This window comes from Dermacentor albipictus, chromosome 3 (genome assembly GCF_038994185.2).
Source record: "Dermacentor albipictus isolate Rhodes 1998 colony chromosome 3, USDA_Dalb.pri_finalv2, whole genome shotgun sequence".
Taxonomy (NCBI): Eukaryota; Metazoa; Arthropoda; class Arachnida; order Ixodida; family Ixodidae; genus Dermacentor; species Dermacentor albipictus.
Genome location: NC_091823.1, coordinates 49,541,310 through 49,557,457, shown reverse-complemented (window position 1 = coordinate 49,557,457; position 16,148 = coordinate 49,541,310). Strand labels below are relative to the sequence as shown.

Below are 16,148 nucleotides of genomic sequence, written 5' to 3'. Positions count from 1 at the left end.
CCGTCGCCGTTAAACGCACTGGTATGCTCCTGCTGCAACGTTGTCGACCGAGCCTTTCGGGCACAAAGCTGTGAGCGAGAAAATTACGGGTGCGGTTAGTAATCAGAGCCATATATACGCGTAATAGCGCCTGCGGCGTGGGACTCGGCTCATTTTGCGGGCGATTTAATGAAGATTCGATTCACGCAAGATGGGGGCAGCGTGGCTGTTACTCGCCGCCATAGTCAACGTGAACTTTTTTTTTATTGGTTCGTCGACCTCAATTTTCTGGCGGTGGTTTCACGTTGCCCTGCCTCGTCAGTTATTTCTAGATGCTCTGATTCACGCACCACCACATCTGCGTGGCCGAGGCGTGTAGAAGCAATACGCTACTGCTTCTCTGTAACTCAGCAATGAAAAAGGATATCACAATTCTGTAAATTGTACTTCATAGTACATCTGAAGCGGACGAACTCGATGTATTATACATGGATCTCAATTAGACCACTACTATGGGAGCGGGGCGTTTGCATAACCGTCGTAAACAATGCAAGAAATTGACATATGATATAAATTTGCGTATAAAATTTGCCCACTTTGTATGCTCAAGCGGATACTGCTTTCATAACTGCGATATCTGTTCTTCGTGGCGGGCTCCGAGTTTGTAAACTTCATGCGTCTATATTTTTCAAACATGATAGATTTTAATAATTGCTTTTGATTAATTCAGGTCTCAAAAGAAACTAGGATTTACATTTTTTTTCTTTCCAGTGCAACAAGTTTAATTAATATCGACCCAGTGATTATCTCATAAAAGCCTTTTCAGTTTTATAGGTATCTGAATAGGTGGCATCGGAGTTGGGCCCGAGCTAAAACTTCTTCTTAAAGGGACACTAAAGCAAATGACTCAGTCAGCTTAGGCAGCGTTCTTTGAAATCTCTTTTGTTTTTAATTTCGAAATAATTGGATGTTTATTAGAAGAGAAAATGAAGGTGAAAGTCTCAGTTTTTAAATTTCGCGCCGAAACACAACGCCGGTACGTCACTGTGGCATCACAGATATCAAAGTATCGTTTTTTTCCCTATGTAAGCCACGTTGCCTCAGAAAATGTTCCCGAAGGTCACCATGTTCAATCTTTGGCTCCTTTAGACCATAGTGTAGTCTATTTCTACCGCTAAAGAATTAACTCGGCCCTAGGAGATGCTGTCGAAACCCATGACGTCACATCGAGCTGATGCGGGAACTTCAAAACGGCAGCGCCACCAGCGTTTTGTCACTGCGCTTTTTCTGGCTTACCAAGCGTCTTATCGTGATAGAAGAAGTGTTTTTGTTGTTGTAGAATGGTAATTTACACATACAGAAGAAATAATTTTTCTATTTGGTGTCCCTCCAACGTATTAAGATGCGTTCCGACGATGGACAACACGTATGACGTCATCAGCTACGCGTTCGCTTTTTTTTCTCCCTGTAGTCTGCGACAAAGGTAGGGCAGTTAACTTTGTTCATTAGGCTCCTTCTACGGAGAAAAGCAGAGGGAGTCACGAAAGAGGTGACTCACCGCCGTCAAGTGAAAGGCTGACAAGAAAGCATACGCGTCGACTGGGAAACATCGTAACGCCGCGTCTCCCGACTCGCCGTCTTCTCTGGACGACACTTACATTCAAGGTACGCTGTACGCGTACCTTTTTCGTACCTGTGATCTCTTCCAACTCCGGTACGCTGCAGCCGTAAAGTTAGAGTGCTGGAAACTCAAGATGCCTACCCTTTTCTATTGTGGGGTGCTCATTTCGTAAAAAGCGAGTAAACGTAACAATAATAACAGAAATAAAAGGGCTGCAGTGGGGCGACCACTCTCGGGGAAAAAAATAGAATGACAAAAAAGAAGAAACCTGATTATACGATGCCTGTTTTTCCTCGGTAATGTTTCCTCAAGCGTCGTCATTTCCTGCGACTGCTCCGCCTCCCGTCAGAGCCCTGCCAGTGCGCTTGTAAAACTTGCCCTTCTGGCAGGCTTGCCAGTACCGCCTGGCTTTCTAGATCTCGCCAGTCAGACAACAGTAAAATAGAGCCGTAGAGTGGTTGCAAGTTATAAACAGTAGTAAAAAGTGAATGACGACACGTCCATATTGCATTAGGAAAAGTGAACCTTGAACTAAAGAAGCGTGGAGTAGTGAACTTCGATAGTCACAAAAAAAAAAGAATGCATAAGGCGTTTTACAAGCGGGGTGGGCGCCACCGAGGTCGTGCCGAGTTTGCCCCGCCCTATGCTGCATTTTCTTCTCTAGCCAGTAAATGTTCCATGAATACGCAGATCGCGGAACGCGTGATGAAATTGTGCTCCCTCTGGCTTTGGCTTCGTCCTCTGATTCTTTATAGCGTCTCCTTACGACGACCTTACACGGCAGCGTGTTACGCGACTACCCGCAGAAATCCTACTGACAAGAGTTTGCTACGAATGGCGGAACAGAAGGCGCTAGCAATTATTGAAAGACAAAAAGGCGAGATTCATTTCAGAAGTAGAGCGAGACAATGCAATGGCTTATGTCGTCTGCTTTGTCAAGGGGAGTCCTCGCTCGACGATCCCTAGAGCAAGTCCTGGCGATAGGTGTATAACCGGCATCTCAGTGCCAGTTTTCTGTCGTTTCTATCGCTGCCGCATACATATCGTATCTGCATCTCAAGTATACGTATGCTTCACACTTACGACTACCAGTTGGAGGCCCCTGGGTGCAGTTTTCGGCTGGACGAGCCCCTTCATATTGAAGTTTTCAATTGCATTAATTTTGAACGTGAACAACGAAATGGCAGAAGACGCTAGCATCGAGTTTTTGTTACATGTCTTGTTGCTCCTCAAGATAAGAAAATGATAAACAAGAGATTTCATGCAAATAATCCTAAAAGAAAAGGGTGGGGGAGCTCTCAATGCGATGAGGAACTGCACAAGAAGAATGTCGTTGGCTCGGCGGGCGAGAATAATATGCAGACGCGACGAACGCGTGTCTTTCCTCAAAAATTCAGGAGGAAAAATATAACAGCTAGAAACAAAAGCTGAGCTCAAGCACCGCAATTTATGTTGAACTGCGCACGAGGTACCGCGGGCGTCTACACGCGTTGTTGGTTGTCTCTGCTTGCGGCTGAAGGCAAACGTGACATCGCAGTACAGAAAAGGAGCCCATCAATAATTGAACACCGGCGACGACGAGCTACAAGAAATTCCAGCTTGACTTTGATAATGCGCCGCAACTCTAAGCCTTTCCCCATTCTATGTTATGTTTCCCTAACTCCATTTTTAAAAAATCTCAGGTGCGTGCAAAAAAAAAAGTACCTGCACTAAAAGTATAGGCGTGTTCTTGACAGATTGCGATCGCGGCTGTGAGTTCTATAGGTATATGTATACACCAGCTTGATGGATGCTCTCCTATCCTGGGACCGTCCTCTTGCAATCGCATCTCGCGCAATTCTTCAACACGGGACATTAAAAATCTGCACAGTGTCGAAAGAGAGGATTGGAAAGAACAGCCAGAATGCGTGGGAAAGCGTGACGCCAAGCGAAAGCTAATGAGTCAGCCGCGCACCGTATCCGCACTCGGCTTAGCAAGCGGTTGTTCGCATCATTCTTACAGGTAGACCATCACTCGCTGCCGCGCATGACGCCACCACATTCTAAAGATATTTGATTGAGAGAGAGAGAGAGAGAGAGAGAGCCTCTTTAATGAATCCTAGAGAGATTTGCTTTCCGGCATGCCTAGCATTCTACTCAAGATGGGTATGATGTAAAACGAAATGATACGCGCAGTTCACGTCACAGGTACGCAACAGACACGAACCACAACACAACGCTCAACAAACTGAAGTATCTCATTGAGACCATACAGTGTCTAAGGAAGGTTAAGAGGGCCTTCGTTGCGCGAGATGTGCAGGCAGAGTCAATCCATAGGCTATGTACGTGTTGCAGATCAAGGAATGAAAATAGTTGTACTTGCAAAAGTCAGGACGTGAGCACTACAACAGAGATACCTCATAGATTATAACGTAATGCAGTTAAAGTACTGATTGTTTGTTTTCAAGGGTGGTTTTGCGATCCATTCAAAACAAACAATCAGTACTTTAACTGCATTGCGTTATAACCTATGAGGTATCTTTGTTATAGTGCTCACGTCCGGACTTTCGCAAGTATAACTATCGGGTGCGTAGATAACATGGTCTGTTAGATAACGTGATGTAGAAGTGAGTGAAAGCAAACACGACGCAAGAAATGAAACAGTTCTGCGGAAAGGTACCAATCCTTATAGGACAAAACAAACAAACAAACAAACAAACAAACAAACAAACAAACAAACAAACAAACAAACAAACAAACAAACAAACAAACAAACAAACAAACAAACAAACAAACAAACAAACAAACAAACAAAGTGTTGTTTGTATACAATTGACCTACAAGCCTGATCTATACGAGTTGAATTCCTGAACGAGTACATTTATACTGGACGTTTCGGACTTGCTGAAAAGTTCCAAAGACGAATGCAAACGCAACGCACACCTAGGAAGAGAGAGAGAGAGAGAGAGAGAGAGAGAGAGAGAGAGAGAGAGAGAGAGAGAGAGAGAGAGAGAGAGAGAGAGAGAGAGAGAGAGAGAGAGACGTTAGGCAGGGACGTTAACCTATTTTCAACAATGCCTGTGCCCAGCGCGAATTGGTATACGCATGTGAAACCGATACTCGAAACAAAATAAAACACGAGCTGCATCTATCGGCTCAGATAGAAACTCTAGAGCACATGCGTGACTGCTGAGTCACCAAAGTGGAGCTCATTTGCAAGTTCTCGTTTCGGTAAACGGCTGCCACAGCTAGAAAATTAAAGAAAGAAAGAAAGGAAGAAACAAACAAACCAATTCTTTATATTGGAGGTATGATTGCTCAACGAAACAACACAACACTGACAAAAGAACGCAGTAGTGAGCATTGACACGGACACACTGCTCCAATGCGTTGCGTTAAATCAAGACGCCGGTATTAGATTACTTCTACGCTCCCACAAGGACAATAAATCCCCCCCGCACGTGGCGATGGATCCTGCCCACGGATTCGGACTAAGTGGATTATAGGCACCCCCTTGATGTATCGTATTTCTCCCCTCTGTATTTCTCTCAATCCCCCCTGCCATTCTGCTGCCCATTTCTTCCTCTTGATCCCCATGCGTGCGCGGCCGCGTGACGTCAGCAGGCCAGAAGAGGGAGTACAGACCGCGACGGATGGTTGCAAGTTTAACTATTCATCTCCGACATGGACCTATCCAGTTTCCTTATAAGGTACACCACGCCGCGATACTACGCGCTGAGGCCGTCGGTATAGACGTTACCGCGCCAAGCTGGGACGCCGTGCACGCACGATGGTACTCTGACCCATCCCGCTCTTGAAAGGAAAGGAGGCCCACGCATGCGTTTTGTTCTCTAATAGCGCGCGGCGTCTTTCATGATCACGCTACTAGCACCCGTGTCGTATCGGCGGTGTCGGCTGCTGAGCACAAGTACACGCCTTGACTGCTGTCGTACGCCTTGAAGCCAACAGTAAAACGGACAAATAGCTGTGTTTCCGAACTGAAGTATGTAATACTAACAGTTTTTACAGCGAAGCTCTTTACCTATAGCCCCCGTATGCACGCCCCGTATGTGTTCCCAGAGGGCGTACCCAGGGCGGCTTGCGTCCGTATCGTGGACACGAATGCGCGCGCACCCGACCATTTGGGAGATAAGGGGAAAGTGTGTGGCGACGGCGCTGTGCACGTAGCCTGCGATTCTGCAGTTATAACGTCACGCGCGTAGGGAGGTGCCGGCGCTGCTGGAATGGAGAAGCGTAGGGGAGAGGGGAATGGGTGTGGCGACAGCGCTGCAGCAATGGATACGGGTAAGGGGAGAGGAGGAAAGAGTGTGTCGCGGCGTTGCAGCAATCGAAATCGCAGCTTCGTCAAAAGATTGTTCGTTTTAAAGACAGGTGTTGAGAGAACTTTCAACCAGGCTTGTACCCTATGGGGAACCAGCGCTGGCCAGGAGGCGCTACGACATTTTTCATGCGTTACTAAAATATGCTGAAACCGTCCGATAGGGAGGCTACGAAGATGGCACGACATATTTAGCGATAAGAAACGTGCGCCTGTATCAATGTTTGTCTAGCCCGATGCGGCCAGCCAAGTTCTTTCCATGGCCATGCGCGCTGCGTAGAGCGCATGCGCTGCTACGTCCTAGCACGTCGGTTCCCTGCCGTTTGAGGAGCCGTGAAAAGTGTGACTCAAGACAATCGGTGAATTTGCTGACACGAAATCACTGCGTGTGCTACTGGAAACTGTGTCTACCGCTCGCTAGGCTGTGTGTTACGGCGCTGCTGTCGGCACGCGAAGCTTCAGCGCTGGTTGCCCATGATGATTAGTTGTAGGTGTTTGCCTCCAACTTAGGTGCGAATATACTTGCTTTTTTTTATTCCTATAGTTACACGCTTTGAGTAACTGAACGGGTACCAAGAAAAGGGGAAACGCAGCTGAAAACGGCGTAGAATTTGGTGGTGTGATGAAATTAATAAACTTGTAAGCATAAGGTGATGCTAGACGACGCAAGGCAGCCCTAATTGGAGATCTCTGTGAGAAGTTTTTGTCCTGCATTGGACATGCAAAATAGGCTGATGATGATACGCCTCGTGGATCTCGTTTAGTTTTCAAACCACAGAAGCATTTTCGTATTCTTAAGGCTTGTCCTATGGCTGACACATTTTCTTTAAGAGTTAAGCTCAAGCGGTTGATGGAGAAAAATGACGCTTCTTATGGCGACATTTCGAGAAATGTAAACATCCCAATATGTGGGACAGACGACAAAAAAAAAAAAAAAAGGAAACAAAGAACGCATGACAACCATCGACAGCTCTCTCTGTCATACTGTCATGCCAGATGTTTGGATGCGCACTAGGTGGTCGGAATTAATGCGTTGTTTTAAACGGCTTCTGTCGCTCTCTCTCTCTTTCAAATAAAAATGAGAAGGAGAGTTGTCGCCGTTTTTTAGCGAGGGCTGCCCCTTTCCATTTGGTTAATAATACAAAAAGAATGTGTTTAAATTCTTCAATTGGGTGACATTTAAATAAAAGACAACAAGACAACGCACTTAGAGTGAAATACTTTCTCCCTCGAAAAGTTCTCGTTGAAACGAAGTCCGCGGATGTCTGGAATACAAAGGTTCCAGATGTTCCAGATGCACGAATAAGACACAATTAGACACGATGCAGTAGAGTCAGTACTCGTCAGAAATGTCGGCTTCTTCAAAGAAGCGTTGACGTGCTCTCCTTGGCTTGAAGTGCACTTTTGATAGCCATGGGCCTAATTCCCTGGCAAGGAAAAAAAAGACTGATGTGAGTCAATTAAACGGCTTTTCTCATCACAGACGTAGTTCGAGCTCGCTTTTGCGCGCAATGATATTTTTTCTTTAGCAGTCTTAAGGGTAAGGGTATTAGTTTACGGGAAAAATCCGTACCCTTAAGGGTTCACAACTTTTTACTGCGTTGGCTGGTGCCTGAGTAGTTCTCACAGACGATATTGCAATCACTGCAATGAATATCACGTACCCGAAAACGACATAGCCGTGGCGCGCACTGGCTGGAAGAGCCTCCGGCTCTCCGGCCGGATGCAAGTACTCTCTCTTGGCCAAAAGCATTTTGTTACACACCGATGGTACTAGGCGAAGGCCCGTTTGCGATTCGCACAATGCATGTTGCCATTAAAGGTGACTGCAGCAGTGGAAAGCAAGGGTGGCACTATGTTTCACTGTTGAAGTAAAAATCCTAAGCGCTTCTTATTGAGTTGTGTATGCGAAAGCATCAATGTCAAATTGAATGCCGCTGAGCGGTCCTTCGAGTTATGAATTCCTCGCGGGCAAGCGAGCGCGTTGAGGCACTTGGAGCGTCTTGAGTTTGACTTACCAAGGTGCACATAGACCGCAGGCGAGAGCTTGCGCGGACAAGGAACGCGCGGATAACACGAGCAACCACAAGGCAGCGTCCGCACGCGGCGTCGCGTCGCCGCGTCTGCTCAAGTAGAGGCGCGCTGATGACGTGGCGTCGCGGTGTTGCCCTCGCCCCTCAGGCTACACCTGGCGCTCTATCGCTCGAGCAGGTGTTCCGATTCACCCGCTCTGCCCCGTCGCGGCGCGTTCGTGACGTGGCGTCACTGCCAACGGTAATCTAGGTGCCGTTTCGCTGCTACAGACAACGCCGGATTTTTCGCTCAGTGGGCCGCCATTTGATGCTTTCGCATCAAAATGTGGCGTGCTGCGTGTTTCGCCGTGACAGTAGGCGTCCCCGATGCGTTGCTGCGAAACTACTCTTATTTCGGCATTGACGCCGATGACGCGTGTTTTGAGTCATACTGGACGAGCCAGGCAAGTAGTCCAACCAAGAGAGAGAGAGAGAGGGAGAGAGAGAAAAGGAAGGCAGGGATATTAGCCAGATAAGAGTCCGGTCGGCTATCCTGCGCTGGGGGAAGGGAGAAGGGGAATAGAAAAAAGGGAAAGACAGTTCAACCAAATATATTAAACGTAATGCACTGCAAAATTCTAACTGTACGCAATATTTGAGCGCGAACGAGCCAGAGGTTTAGTGAAGAGTGCCAAGAATATATAGCGTAATTCCTTACTTGCGCAATTTTCGGTATCGCGGAAGGGAATGATGGATGTGATGTTGAAAAAAAAAAGTTAATAAAATTGTGAAGAAGTGGCGGGCAGGCCTTCCATCATCGTCATATCGACACTTATACGGTAGGCCATATATAGTTACACAGTGATACGTCGCATAGATGGAGACCAGAGGTTATGGAGTGGGGGTGGTTTTGGTGTGAATAGGTGACGGCGAAAAATGATTATAGAAAGGTCACGATGCTTTCTTTTGCATTTCTTTATTGTGCAATAGAAGCGCACGTAGGCTGTTCTTGGTATTTTCGAGAGGTTTTGGCCTTCCGAAGTGCAGAGGACGTAGATTACTGCTGGTTCTTCGTGCACTTTTTCATCATTTATGTAGCGCACGGCTTTAGTTTGCTACGCTCTTGCATGTCAGGGCAGAAAACTTCGAAGGCGCCGTCGCTGCATAGATGAATTGACTTACACCGCGAAGGAGTGTGCAAGCACGTAACGCTTTTACGTTCGCAAGGCTAGAAATATATGATGGAGCACGGGTGACAATAACTGCAGCGCTGAGCGATAACGTTGGCGGCGACTGAGGCAGAAGCTCGCACATATTACGTGCTTTAAGGAGGCTTTTGAAGATGAGTTGCCCTGTTAGTTAAGAGGAAGCTATGGCTGTCCTTCTTGTTGAAGGACACAACAAGAGCTTGAATCGTCTTTTGTATGAAGGATTACGAGTGCGTTCCTGATAAGGTACAGTTGGCAAAAAGTTAAATCTGAAGGCCAGCTGACAAGCGTTTACGAATGGGAGAAAAAAGTGAGAGGCGCGTGCATCACTGTCCCCATTTTCGTCACGGGACCTGGTCGCCCATTTCTGCCCCCTCGTGGCTGCCTTTAAGATCAATCGGAAGCAGCCTGTGTACACCAGTAAAGCATACAAGCTGCACGGGGGCATGCATTGTATGCTTTCGTTGTGTTTGCTCAGTACGTTTTGGACCAGCTTCGTTTTCTGTTATCACGCCAGTTCTCAAAAAAAAAATAATATAAAGCTTCATTTAAACTTTCAAAGGCTGCGCTATATAATATGTATGGCCGCCGTGGCGGCTTAGCGGTTTTGGCATTGCGCTTCTAAGCGCGAGGTCACGGGTGCGAATCCGGGCACATTGTGACTAGGGCGAAATGCAGAAACGCCCGTGTACCCTGCATTGGTTGCACGTTAAAGAATTTACCAGGTTGCTCGAATACATCCGGAGTCCTTCACTGCGGCGTGCCTCATAATCAGAGGTTTTGGCATGTGGCATCCCATAATTTGATTACTTTGTATCTTGATGTGCGCGTTCGGCTAAAAAAAAAGCGTGGCTGTGGGTAGGGCAAATTTAGGCCCCTCATACCTCGCCGAAATTGTTAAAGCACAAGGCAGTCATGCGATGGCATCATTGACATCAGACACTTGCTGGCGGGCTGTCCCGCGACTCTAGCCGACCCCGAAGAAAAATGGCTTTACTGGCACAAGATGATATCAAGCGCTTTATATCAAGATCAACTACGGGCTGTCCAGAGGGTCCACGATAACGCCATAAGACTCGGCCTGGCGGTGCCGACGTGGACGCGGCCCGCCTCGGTCTGAAAAGACCGTGCTTCAGGACACTGATAAAGTTTTGTGAATGAATGAAAGGCAGTCATGTAAAGACGCCTTCGAGTATTTTCAGTGAACAAATATAGCGGGAAAATTCCTGGGCTATTCCTGCGTCCTTACTCTAGTGCAACGAAAAAATTTAGTCTAAAAGTCTCCACCATTGGGCTGGCGCGAAGACGAAAGAAATAACGAAACACGGAACAAAAAGAAGAAGTACTAAATAATCGCTCTAATAACGATTATCTAACTGCGATTCCTTAACGGAGACCTCTAGTAGCGGTTCCTTCTTTGTTTCTTTATCTATGTCAGTAGTACCTATCTAAAATTACCACTATACTGTGATTCGATAGCCAGCAAGCGGCGACAACTCCTCTGTTTATTTTTATCTCAAGAAAAAAAAAGACAACGGAAAAATACGCTTTGAGCAGGCTGTGCTCGCGTCGTTAGACGTAGATAATCTCATTTAATGAGCACCCATTCATTCTTTTTTTTTTCTGCAGATTAATGGTCAAAATTGATGGACGGCCGGTCGCCCCCGTGCTTCGTGCCGCGGTCGCTGGGCGCCCGATTATTGACGCCGCCAGGAACACCTTCGTCCTTCCTCGACAGACGCCCGCCCAGCGAACCACCCGATATCGAGTCGAGGCGTGAAGAGAGCCGGCGGGACGAGAGAAGCCGTGACGGGAGGTTCGTGGAACGATGCCCGTCACGCTTCATTTGTCACGCTCGAGAGGGCCCTTGCTATAGTTGTTATAGATTAGTTCCCACGTGCGTTGTCGCACCCGTGGTATATATTACGCAGGTTAGGTGTCACTCGAGCATCCTTGCGTGTCAGTGAGTGATAGCTTCCCTGGTCTGTCAATGGCAGGGAGATACATTGTTTAACGAATCCTTTATATATTTGCCGGGACAGGCACCTACACTAAGCCGCTTTAGATGGTGAGGATGCATACCAAATAACGCATTCATGCATAGCGTATACACATGCACAACATACACAAGCGCGCACATGTACAAGTACGAGTACATAGTTACATACATAGGTACAGTCGCGAGCAATATGACTTGTAACACCCTTGTTCTTTGTCGAAGCGTTCCAGGGCTGCGCCGTGGCTCTGACAGGCGAAATAGCGGTTTAATAAATACCACTAATTGAAGCTGTGTTTAGGCCTGGAACTTGCGCTGTGTCTGCGCAGCCGTACAGTCTTGGAGCCCCTTCGACCAGGGGCACCGGTGTTGCAGGTCATATATTGCACGTGACTGTACAATACATAGGCACATACATGTACAAGTAACTACAGAGTGTTTAATTTAACTAGTGTGCCATTCCTCCATGTCTCCAAGGGCGCCTTCGGTGCTCGCAAGGCACGTGACACAAGTGGGCAATCGCCTTACACGTTAATTCAAATGACGCAAGCCATCAAGTGATGCAGCCACGTCTGACCAATCGCTAGTCTACTCGTTTTAGCCCCAATCAGCCGTGGTGGCTCAGTGGCTATCGTGGTCCGCTGCTTCGCACGAGGTTGCGGGTTCGCTCTCTGGTCGCGGCAGCCGCATTTAGACAGGAACGGAATGCAAAACTGTCCGTGTACGAAGCTTTAGGGGCACGTTAAGTAACCCAGGTGATTGGAACGAATTCCGAGCTCTCCGCTATACGGCGTCTCGGACATCTGTATCTTGCTTTGTACTTGCTTCTTTTTTTTTTCTTCGACACCTGGCAAAGCCCATAGCTGTACTAACCTCTGCAATCCACTATAATTGTTTTTTCTCTCTCTGCCACCGAAACAGCTGATATGAATCGCGAGACAATGGAAGGTGCGACCCAGCATCAGATCGCCTCGGGAGGCGCGCGCATCCAGACGGAAAGATAGTTTCACCCTCTCACACGTACAAACAAAGATCATAAAGGAGAGAAGAAGAAGCAGAGAAATAGAGAGCGAGAGAGATAAAGAAAACGGAAACAGAACAACGCTGGCGCTCCGCTGCCGGGTGCAGTTAGACGGTTGCTCCCCGGAGTTCCACTTACCACGTCCATTTTCTTTTTTGAGAGCAACCTATTTTAGGACCGTGCTTCGCTTATTTGCAGTAAAGATTGCCTCGTTGAGAGCCAGGGAAGTCAGCCATGTAACGCGATTTTAAATTGCTCGCGAGGGGTAAGCGTGCTGCCGTACCATAAGGCGGGGACACGCTAGCGTAGGCGGTATATGACGACAACGAGATCGGCGGGGTGTTTACGTTGTCGCACTGCTTTGAAGTTTGTCTCTTTCACTGACAGCAATCTGTAAAGAAAAAAAAAAGAACTGAGAGATTACTTTTGTTTTTCCTCGATCACGGTTAAATAACAGTTGCCGTCATTACACTGCTGCTGCGTATGGTCACTAGCGTCAACTCGAGCCTCGGTTTCATTTAATTAACCAGTCTCGTCAATGGCGCACGGAAACGCGAGCCACTATTTTGAGGACTGCAGTACATAACCGGGCTTGTCTGCGTTCCTTTTTTTTTTGCCTGTCACAGGGCTTTCATATGTAATTTTATTAGTTCGTAAGCACCTAACATGGTGAGAAACCAAACTAGCCATCCTTGCTTGCAAATTTAAGCCAAATAACAAATTCTTCACGGCGGGCGGAACGTCGCCGTAGAAACAAAACTCCGGACATCTGCATTCCGTTATCTTCTTGTAATTATGCGACACGAGCCGCAGCCATGCAGTTGGAAACAGCGCTTCAGTGGAAGACGTTTTGTAATCAGTCCTTTCGTACCGTCTCGCCGTTCGAGGGAAGTCAAACCGCGGTCACAGTGCAAGGCGAACTACAAAGAGAAAGAGAGAGAAAAAAAAAGCGAAGCACGCGGGAGACCGGCCATAGCTCTCAATCTGGCCGGCCTTAGCCGGCGACAGCGCGAACGGCGGGAAATCGCCGCTCGCCTGGCGGGGGGTAAAAGACGCTATCGCCCGCGACTGTCGCGCGACGCTGCCCAAGTCTGCGGCTGAGTGCTCGGGGCTTCGGCCGTCCGTCTCGGCTCTAACCACAGGTCGCGGTCCCCTAATCCCACTTCGGCCACCGGACCGCCCGCCTGGCCATTTCGGATGGCCGGGAGCGCGTTCCAACCTAACCCGCCGGCAAGCGGCACGAAAGGACAGCGCGAAAAAGCGACCCCCCCGAGGAAAAGGGAGCCGTACGTGGCGCCGGCTTCCGTCGCTGCCGGAGCAGATGCGGTTTTCGAAAGATCGGCCAGGTTGAGCGAGAACTCAGTCGCCTGTCAAATTGAATGATGCAACGAGATGTGCTTTTTTTTTTGCTTATTACGCAACGAAAGAAAGAAACCTGAAGCAAGAGAAAGAAAGAATAGATTGCTGTTGGAAAAAATGATTGAATAAAAATTGCCTTCTAAGTTGTCGGCCCGTGTCGTTAATCATGGGACACGTCGTCTTTTGTCTGTTTAGCGGGGCTTCTCGATATAAATGACCTTTTTCTCACTCGTCTCAGCACGGGCACTGTGAAAGAGTTATTTGCGAAAGGCAAGGTGTCGTCTTCCTACACAGCTCGCATGCTTACATTGATGCTAATCTACATATATTTACGCTATTATTACGTTATTTACGTTACTTGTAAAAGTGCCGCGCGACTAGTCACGCATCACTTTCTTTTTTGTGTGTGTTTCCTTTCTTTCCGTCTTTGAAATAATTTTTAGGTGACATGCATTGAGCAACAAAAAGCTGGATCGATAATTTTTTTCGGATGATCTACTATTTTCTCATTGACAGTTTTGCTCTTCAGTAATATTTGACGTTGAATAATTAATACTAATTTATTATCTAATTAGGCGAATTAAAACAACAAATGTCTGACTTGCACGTAAGTATGTAAAGAAATTTCAAATATCACGAGAAGGATAGTATCAATTTCATGTCATCGCACTGAAGCGGCCAACCTCGTCTGTCGTCCCTCACTGATGATCAGACTTAACAAATGCGTGTAACTGAGAATAAGTGAGTGAGAAATTCCAATGAAGAGCAGCAGCAGGCAGATTTTCTTTCCCTTACACTTCTTACTTTCAATTTTCCTTTGCTGTCCCTCTTATTGTTCGCCAAGCCCAACGCGGAGACCCTTGGGGCGGAGTTCACCGAGGAAACCGCCAAGCAAAACAGGAGCAATTAATTCCTTAGTTCTTGCTGTCGTTCTGTCACAAGCGCGGAGACCTTGCTGCCAGCAGTCGCGTCGAACTAAACTTTCCGAGCAGTATGTTGCTTGGTTTTCCCGGAAATGTTCGACTCGGTTCTCGAGGTTTGCGGTGCTTAGCAGAGCGTACTAAAAATTTTTGTTGTTGTTGATGCAATATGTTTTTTTTTTCTATCTCCATCCCGCGCTCTTGCCCCGTGATCAGACTTCGAGAGTTTTTTGCACCGCATTTCCACGAGCAGCAGCTGCTGCCGCATAATTAGCGTGCACAGAGTATTACACCACTGGGCTCCCCGGCATAACATGAGCGGTGGATTAAACAAAGTTTCGACTCAAGTGCAGTGAGATCTGACGGAATAACACGGTTAAGAAATAAAAAAAATAGAAAAAAAAGAAGAGGAAGTTTTACTACGAAAAGGCACGAACGAAACGAACATGCACGACTAGCACAAACGACAAGGCTCACTGCGGCTGTGATTTGCGTTGGAGGTAAGTGTCTTGAGCACTTGCAAATCATACAAGGCTTTACGGAGAACTGTTAATATCGGGTAGCAAAAAAAAAAAAGAACACGTCGAGGTATAAGACTAGACTATAAGACTATAAAGAACTAGACTATAAGACTATAAAGAACAAGAAGCATAAGACTGAAACATTGAGTAGAAATTTCATTTTCGCTCTCGGCGTGGGTGAAACAGCGGTCAGCGCGTACTCCAGCGTTGCGGTGTAATACGGGACTTGACGCGACATCGTCGTGTGCGTGTGTTGTGGAGCTCTTGGTGGCATTGATCATTATTAGTTAGAGTGATGCGAACTTGAATCACAACTCAAAACATTCGTAGGTGGACCGACGCGTAGAAGGCCGTCACAGAAAAGCGCAAGTGACAGTGTTCCCACGAGGAAACTGGATATTTAGGAGGCAGGTGTTTCGACTCCATCTCAAGTTTCTCCGAGATACTGAGCAGGAGTGTAGACGGTGAGCCGCGCGGCCGGGCACAGTGCGCTATACGAAGCCTAGCGCACTGAGAGCTTCTGTGAGAGGCAGTGTGGACGTTCCAGTTCGTATGCATCACCAGCACACGGGAATATTGAGCTCCCTCGTCATCTTTACATTCTTTTCTCCTCTTTTACCACCCTCGGCATAGGGTAGCCAACCGGACTCTGTCCTGGTTAATCTCCATGCGTTTTTGTTCTCTCTCTCTCTCTCTCTCTCACACACACACACACACACACACACACACACACACACGCACACGCACACGCACACGCACACACACACACACACACACACACACACACACACACACACACACACACACACACACACACACACACACACACACACAAGCAGATGGGAAAAAAGGTAATGTATGGGAAGTTTAACGAGAGAGCTAGTCTTGTTCTCTTCCTCGGCCGGTTGTTGTGACGAGTCGCTGAGAAAAGGCCCACAGTGGGCAGCAGCAGCCTTCGCGGGCACGGTACGCCGGGCAAAATCGCTGCTCCTGTAGCTCTTGCCCGCATCTATATAGGCCACACACAAGAGAGCAGGGGAATTGCGACACCACCTCGAGTCATTGCCGTTCAACGCTGAGATGGGAAATTGAGACCCCCCTTACTATCGGCATCGCGACGTGCTCTCCGAGATTTCCGCTGTCGTCGTCCAGAATGACAACACTCCGAGGCAAGCGTTGGAGCGTGTAATCAA

General features: G+C 47.5%; 1 long non-coding RNA gene across 1 annotated transcript in view; it reads right to left on the bottom strand.

Moving 5' to 3' along the window:
- Positions 1 to 12,339: 12,339 nt before the first annotated feature.
- The window catches only part of LOC135898133 (uncharacterized), a 676,755-nt gene continuing 672,946 nt past the window's right edge, over positions 12,340 to 16,148 (bottom strand). The window contains exon 6 of the long non-coding RNA XR_011512724.1: positions 12,340 to 12,546. This is a non-coding gene — a long non-coding RNA (uncharacterized lncRNA). The remainder of the gene's footprint in view (positions 12,547 to 16,148) is intronic.